This window comes from Anopheles merus, unplaced genomic scaffold, assembly GCF_017562075.2.
Source record: "Anopheles merus strain MAF unplaced genomic scaffold, AmerM5.1 LNR4000398, whole genome shotgun sequence".
Taxonomy (NCBI): Eukaryota; Metazoa; Arthropoda; class Insecta; order Diptera; family Culicidae; genus Anopheles; species Anopheles merus.
In genome coordinates this window covers 38,329-47,145 of record NW_024427978.1, presented here as the reverse complement: position 1 = coordinate 47,145, position 8,817 = coordinate 38,329, and the positions used below count along the sequence as shown (strand labels likewise).

Sequence of the window (8,817 nt, the reverse complement as noted above, 5' to 3'; positions counted from 1 at the left end):
ACAGAATATGTCATTATATTTGAGACAAATCTTGGCAATAGCTTCTCTTTCATCTTCGTGTAGATGGGATAAATCAAGTTCCTTTAACATTTGATTAGCATGATCAATATTATGTGCGGAGTTTAATTTCTAAGATGTTGAAATCTGAAGTGGGTGTAATAGTCGGTTGTAGTTTGGTTATTGTTACTGACTTATTTTGAAAATTTGCTATGCGTATTGGTAATTTACCATTTTGTGGATTCGCTATTGTGTTTGCTATGTACACATTGGTTGAATTGTTTCATTAAGCACTACACAAGTATCAGTGTATGTAGTATCGATAAAGGTAACAAATTCTGTTCTGGGTGGGATTATAAAACATGTTTGTTTATGGTTGACATCACAAGTCAAACTCATATTTTCAAAATTTATATTGCTTTATGTTTTCTCAAAAGTTTGCTCCTATTTATCCTACAATGTGGCATGGAAGTGTATCTACGACATGGAATATGATTGGAAAATTTTGCGTGTAAGCATAAATGCTGTTTCAATGCACCCTAAAGATTTAGTAGTTCCGTTGATACCGTGAATATTTAGTGTATAAGTTTTATCTATGACGGCTTGCTTGGGAACATAGTTTGAATTTAATACGCAACATGTAGCTGCGGTATCAATCACTAGATCGCGATAATTCCGAATAAACAAAACTTGGCTTTAATGCCAGTATCAAATTGTAATTTAACGAAATAAATAAATATTTCATCATGCTCTTCATTTGAGTTGGAACTGTATCGTGACAATCTTCCAAATTGTTAGCATTTCGCATGCACTTGCATGCACTGCGTTAGCATGCACTCTATTGTTGTTATTGCTTCGCTCAGTGATGTTGCGTTTGGCATTCGCTGTTGAAAGTGGCTGTTCGAATAATTTCTGCTCCTATATCCACGTGATTGTTATTTGTAATATTTCGTGGCTGTGTTTTCATAACCTTGATTACTATAATACTGCTGGTAGGGTCTACCTCTATATGAGGGTTATACGATGGCCTAGGGTAGTATGAATTTGGGAGCGTCTCGTATAGCGTTGCGATGGACGCGGGTTTGATACCAAAGAGCCGTTGATCGCTCTGCAATCGGTTCACATTCTAAACCATCTGATCTGAGCTTCAAGAGCATAGCGGCTACTCATGGATGTCTCGTTCCATATGATAAGTGGTGGTGCCCACTGATCTCAGCGTATGTGTTCCATCCTTGTCAAGGGGGAGTGGTAATCTGCTCTTCTTTCAAATGACACAACCAAACGATCAAGCCTGTTGCATCAATTGAGACTGTGCTGACTGTACACAGATGTTACAGAACTGTTAGCGTCCAGGTTGAGCGATAGCTTACATGTAGAGTGTAGCGTACGTCCCCCGGTTAGCAGCAGAGTACCAATTCTACTCGAAGCCACTGCGATTGCAATTTTTGATTGGCGTCGCATGTACGCAAGAATAGTTTTGAGCAGAAACGACTTACCGGTGCCACCAGGTTCATCAAGGATGGATTGTTAAGTCAGACCGTAGCTATCCACTGCTGCAGTAACTACATCGTACACCGTTCGTTATTCATTCGGTTCACGTTTGCTAATATGTTGTTCATCACATCGAAAGCATAAGAGTGCTCCCATAAGGCTCCGCACATCGATAGCATAAGGCAGATTGTAGCAGGTTTGGTCGCACATTTGCACAAAGTCGGCTAACTGCGGCTCGGAAACATCGTCAGCTTCTTCTGCGGCGTCATTTCGCGCCGGTGCTGATCAATGAGTCGCAGCGCTTTGAGGAGCTTGACAGCTCGCAGCAGCCGTTTCTGCTCAGAGTCTTCAACGGAGTACCGGTCCAGATTTTGCCGGTGAAAGTCTTCACAAACGCGGTTCACGTTTGCGTGCTACAATAAGAGAGGATTCTGGGACACTTCCTCAGAAAATATAAGGACAAATATGTGACGCAGATAATTGAGCATTTTAAATCAGACTGCTTCCTGTAGGATCCTGTAGGAGAACCATTTTGTAAAATTTGTTATAGGATAATTGGCATTGTTTGCATTTGGCTATCATTTCTTTTACATCTTTATCAATCCCTGGCCACGTATACCTTTGCTTGATCGTATTGACAGTCCGATGGAATCCTGCGTGTCCTGCCGTTGGTAAGGTATGAAAATCGTTCATTATTACCAGCTTTTTCGCTTTTTCACAATCTTTTACTTCTTCGACCTTTTCGTCGAGTGCGATGATTTCTTGCATTCCCTTCTCATTCAGGATTTTTAATTGTTTCCTAAATTGTTTTGTAGTTTCATCATTCGTTTTATCATCAAATATGTTTTCATTGACTCACACATTCGTTGGCTTGATTCGTTTCTCAGCAATCGCTCTTTTCGTGTTAAACTAAACTCCTGTTTTTCCAAATCCTTTTATTCAAATCGGGAGTGCCTCAAGGTAGCGTGTTGAGTCCTTTATTGTTCGTTTTATTTATTAATGATGTTAACTCAGTCATTCCACACGATTGTTTTCTTTGTTATGCAGATGACCTAAAGATTTTTAAATCTATATCGTCTGTTGGTGACTGCGTATCGCTCCAAAACACCCTCAACCGATTTGCATCATGGTGCTCATCGAACCAGCTAGTTCTATGCCCCGAAAAATGTCATGTCATGTCCTTCAATCGTTCACGTTGTCCCGTTACGACTGCTTATAACTTCGAGGGTATAACAATAAATCGTGTACTCTCGGTAAAAGATCTTGGTGTAACTTTCGATAGCAGGTTATCATTCCTCGATCACATTGACGTTACCGTTAATAAGGCTCGTAAAACAATCGGTATGATAAAACGTTTTTTCAATCCGCATAACCGACCCTCTGTGTTTAAAAGCGTTATATTGTTCGTTAGTAAGACCGATTTTGGAATACTGTGTTGTTGTTTGGTGTCCCACCTCATTTACATCGATTGACCGCATAGAAAGAGTGCAGAGATCATTTACTCGGTATATTGTCAGCAAAATGCCCGGCTTCACGTCAGATACCCTACCGGACTATGAGCAAAGATGCCAGCTGTTGGGTCTGGACTCATTGGAGAAACGCCGTCACATTTCCCAAATAATGTTTGTTGCCTCGCTCATATCTAATGCTGTGGATTCACATATCATTCTTTCATCCCTGCAAATATAATAATAATAATAACACATTCAGTAAATCAGATCATACCATAGCATCGCAACCGGAAGAGTTTAGGCCGTCCATTCAAACAAATAACAGACGTGACACACTTATCAAAAACAACCGAAACGCACAACATAAACAGGAACAGTATGTAACCCAAAGCAGGAACAGTATATGCATTAAACCCAAAACAGGAACTTAGTGACAAGAACCATCGTTCTTGTCAACAAAAGACAAACGTAACTAGCTGAGTGAAAACAATAACTTTCCAACATACAATCCGGAACCAAATGTGAGAAACCCTTAACTTCTTTTGAGTATAAATAAAACCAACTCCGATCATGGCAAGCGAGATTCGTTCGGACATCCAGGATAGGACATTACGCTGCCCAAAACCTTCGCTTTCCAACTTATTTCAAGAGTTTAGTTATGTCCCCCTACCCAAGGTAAGGCTTCTAAACTCCAACGTTTCCAGTAAGGGAAACCTCTTAAAGAGTTTCTATGATCGCCTGGACGATCAAGTGTTGAAAAGTCCGCTTCGAACAAAATATGATTCTACATCGATACATGTCAGCAAAACACTCACCTACCGCGACGGTACTCGAGGTACAGGTGTACGATCATCATATTACATGGCGACCGTAACTATCACCCAAACACATTACAGTATGTTGTTAAGAATTCAATTCAGACAGCAGTTATGTAAAATAAATAAATAAAAATAAATAAATGTTTTGTGTTTTAGTGCTTTCATATGGGCTTTAATCCTAACTATCATACCCCGTAGGTGAACGATAGTTTAAGATTTTGGCAAAATAATGTTATCTTTTGAAATAACAAGATCTTTTGCATCGTTACAAAACTGCAGCTTAATATAATTGGCTTTAGATACTGCTGAATTATTATTGTTTGGGCATGTATCGTTGCTGACAGTTTTAGACCTTGTTGTAATTAGTATTTCTTCCTGTGTATTCATGGTTTTTAGATCAGATAATGGTAATCTTGATAAGGTGTCAGCTATTACATTTTCAGTCCCTTTCTTATAGCAAACAGTAAAGTATACTCTTCCAACGCTAGCCTAAATTTGGTTAAACGGCTTGAGGGGTTATTCATGGTAAAGAGATAGACTAGAGGTCTATGATCAGTAAAAATGTTGAAATGCCTTCCATAAAGATATGGACGACAGTGTTTAACGGATCATTCTATAGCCAACAATTCTTTTTCTATGGTTGCATAATTAAGCTCAACTTTGTTAAGGGCTTTACTGGCAAACGAAATGGGTTTCCCGTTTTGGTTACTTAGTACTGCACCTACTGCACTGTTAGAGGCATCGGTATGTAAAATAAAGTATTGTTTTTACTGAAATTAGGGAAGTCTAAGACCGGAGGATTAACAAAATGTTCATTAAGTGTGTCAAACGCGGTTTGACAAGTGGGAGTCCAATCAAACTGAATTCCTTTTCTTGTTAGCCTGTTTAATGGCATGCAAATAGCGGCAGAATTTTTTATGTGCTTTCTATAATAATTTGCGAAGGCTACAAAACGTTTCACTTCATCGGAGGATTTAGGGGGTTGCCAATCGTTGATGCATTTCAGTTACTGGGATCGGGTTTTATCCCTTCTGCGGAAATATAATGTCCCAGATATATTTTTCCTTCTTCAAAAAATGACATTTTTCCGGGTTTAATTTGAGGTTCACGTGCCGTAATCGCTCAAAGACAACTAATAAATTTTATTATGTTCCTGCATGTTTTTCCCAAATACGACAATGTCGTCCAAGTAGATCCGATCCGTCGTCCAAGCCTGGCATTGCCACTGTCATCATTCTCGACAAAGTAGAAGGACTTATTTTTAGTCCCATTGGCAATCTTGACATCTGGTACTGATCAGTTGGGGTAGTAAAGGCGGTAATTGGTCGATCTTCTTTTTTTAATTTGCATTGATAGTGCCCTTGTGATAAATCTAGATGTGAAAAATATTTAGATCCTGATAAAGTATCTATGACTTCGTCAATATTCGGTAAAGGGAATTTATCATCTTGCAATACACTGTTTACTTTGCGATAATCGATTACAAGCCTCCATTTCTTTTTATCAGCATTAGCCTTTTTGGGAACCAATAAAATTGGACTGTTCCATTCTGACTGTGTGGCTTCAATTGTTCTATTTTTTAACTCTTTACGAATTTGGTTATCAACTTCTTCTTTTTGCGCATACGGTAACCTGTATGGTTTTGAATATATAGGCATAGTATTATTTTTTTTATTTTTAACGACACTTCATAAACTTTAGTGGTACTTAGTTTATCATTTTGCAAACAGAATATGTCATTATATTTGAGACAAATCTTGGCAATAGCTTCTCTTTCATCTTCGTGTAGATGTGATAAATCAAGTTCCTTTAACATTTGATTAGCATGATCAATATTATGTTGCGGAGTTTTAATTTCTAAGATGTTGAAATCTGAAGTGGGTGTAATAGTCGGTTGTAGTTTGGTTATTGTTACTGACTTATTTTGAAAATTTGCTATGCGTATTGGTAATTTACCATTTTGTGGATTCGCTATTGTGTTTGCTATGTACACATTTGGTTGAATTGTTTCATTAAGCACTACACAAGTATCAGTGTATGTAGTATCGATAAAGGTAACAAATTCTGTTCTGGGTGGGATTATAAAACATGTTTGTTTATGGTTGACATCACAAGTCAAACTCATATTTTCAAAATTTATATTTGCTTTATGTTTTCTCAAAAAGTTTGCTCCTATTTATCCTACAATGTGGCATGGAAGTGTATCTATGACATGGAATATGATTGGAAAATTTTGCGTGTAAGCATAAATGCTTGTTTCAATGCACCCTAAAGATTTAGTAGTTCCGTTGATACCGTGAATATTTAGTGTATAAGTTTTATCTATGACGGCTTGCTTGGGAACATAGTTTGAATTTAATACGCAACATGTAGCTGCGGTATCAATCACTAGATCGCGATAAATTCCGAATAAACAAAACTTGGCTTTAATGCCAGTATCAAATTGTAATTTAACGAAATAAATAAATTATTTCATCATGCTCTTCATTGAGTTTGGAACTGTATCGTGACAATCTTCCAAATTGTTAGCATTTCGCATGCACTTGCATGCACTGCGTTAGCATGCACTCTATTGTTGTTATTGCTTCGCTCAGTTGATGTTGCGTTTGGCATTCGCTGTTGAAAGTGGCTGTTCGAATAATTTCTGCTCCTATATCCACGTTGATTGTTATTTGTAATATTTCGTGGCTGGTTTTCATAACCTTGATTACTATAATACTGCTGGTAGGGTCTACCTCTATATGATGGGTTATACGATGGCCTAGGGTAGTATGAATTTGGGAGCGTCTCGTATAGCGTTGCGATGGACGCGGGGTTTGATACCAAAGAGCCGTTGATCGCTCTGCAATCGGTTCACATTCTAAACCATCTGATCTGAGCTTCAAGAGCATAGCGGCTACTCATGGATGTCTCGTTCCATATGATAAGTGGTGGTGCCCACTGATCTCAGCGTATGTGTTCCATCCTTGTCAAGGGGGAGTGGTAATCTGCTCTTCTTTCAAATGACACAACCAAACGATCAAGCCTGTTGCATCAATTGAGACTGTGCTGACTGTACACAGATGTTACAGGAACTGTTAGCGTCCAGGTTGAGCGATAGCTTACATGTAGAGTGTAGCGTACGTCCCCCGGTTAGCAGCAGAGTACCAATTCTACTCGAAGCCACTGCGATTGCAATTTTGATTGGCGTCGCATGTACGCAAGAATAGTTTTGAGCAGAAACGACTTACCGGTGCCACCAGGTTCATCAAGGATGGATTGTTAAGTCAGACCGTAGCTATCCACTGCTGCAGTAACTACATCGTACACCGTTCGTTATTCATTCGGTTCACGTTTGCTAATATGTTGTTCATCACATCGAAAGCATAAGAGTGCTCCCATAAGGCTCCGCACATCGATAGCATAAGGCAGATTGTAGCAGGTTTGGTCGCACATTTGCACAAAGTCGGCTAACTGCGGCTCGGAAACATCGTCAGCTTCTTCTGCGGCGTCATTTCGCGCCGGTGCTGATCAATGAGTCGCAGCGCTTTGAGGAGCTTGACAGCTCGCAGCAGCCGTTTCTGCTCAGAGTCTTCAACGGAGTACCGGTCCAGATTTTGCCGGTGAAAGTCTTCACAAACGCGGTTCACGTTTGCGTGCTACAATAAGAGAGGATTCTGGGACACTTCCTCAGAAAATATAAGGACAAATATGTGACGCAGATAATTGAGCATTTAAATCAGACTGCTTCCTGTAGGATCCTGTAGGAGAACCATTTTGTAAAATTTGTTATAGGATAATTGGCATTGTTTGCATTTGGCTATCATTTCTTTTACATCTTTATCAATCCCTGGCCACGTATACCTTTGCTTGATCGTATTGACAGTCCGATGGAATCCTGCGTGTCCTGCCGTTGGTAAGGTATGAAAATCGTTCATTATTACCAGCTTTTTCGCTTTTTCACAATCTTTTACTTCTTCGACCTTTTCGTCGAGTACGATGATTTCTTGCATTCCCTTCTCATTCAGGATTTTTAATTGTTTCCTAAATTGTTTTGTAGTTTCATCATTCGTTTTATCATCAAATATGTTTTCATTGACTCACACATTCGTTGGCTTGATTCGTTTCTCAGCAATCGCTCTTTTCGTGTTAAACTAAACTCCCTTTCCCTTTGTTTTCAGTCCCTTTCTTATAGCAAACAGTAAAGTTATACTCTTCCAACGCTAGCCTAAATTTGGTTAAACGGCTTGAGGGGTTATTCATGGTAAAGAGATAGACTAGAGGTCTATGATCAGTAAAAATGTTGAAATGCCTTCCATAAAGATATGGACGACAGTGTTTAACGGATCATTCTATAGCCAACAATTCTTTTTCTATGGTTGCATAATAAGCTCAACTTTGTTAAGGGCTTTACTGGCAAACGAAATGGGTTTCCCGTTTTGGTTACTTAGTACTGCACCTACTGCACTGTTAGAGGCATCGGTATGTAAAATAAAAGTATTGTTTTTACTGAAATTAGGGAAGTCTAAGACCGGAGGATTAACAAAATGTTCATTAAGTGTGTCAAACGCGGTATGACAAGTGGGAGTCCAATCAAACTGAATTCCTTTTCTTGTTAGCCTGTTTAATGGCATGCAAATAGCGGCAGAATTTTTATGTGCTTTCTATAATAATTGGCGAAGGCTACAAAACGTTTCACTTCATCGGAGGATTTAGGGGGTTGCCAATCGTTGATGCATTTCAGTTACTGGGGATCGGGTTTTATCCCTTCTGCGGAAATATAATGTCCCAGATATATTATTCCTTCTTCAAAAAATGACATTTTTCCGGGTTTAATTTGAGGTTCACTTGCCGTAATCGCTCAAAGACAACTAATAAATTTTTATTATGTTCCTGCATGTTTTTCCCAAATACGACAATGTCGTCCAAGTAGATCCGATCCGTCGTCCAAGCCTGGCATTGCCACTGTCATCATTCTCGACAAAGTAGAAGGACTTATTTTTAGTCCCATTGGCAATCTTGACATCTGGTACTGATCAGTTGGGGTAGTAAAGGCGGTAATTGGTCGATCTTCTTTTTTT

The 8,817-nt window shown here is 39.0% G+C and overlaps 2 pseudogenes; both read right to left on the bottom strand.

Annotated features, from left to right (window-relative positions):
* Positions 1–1,186: 1,186 nt before the first annotated feature.
* LOC121602307 lies at positions 1,187–1,272 on the bottom strand (annotated as a pseudogene).
* A 5,408-nt stretch (positions 1,273–6,680) lies between these two features.
* Positions 6,681–6,766, bottom strand: LOC121602306 (annotated as a pseudogene).
* Positions 6,767–8,817: the final 2,051 nt, after the last annotated feature.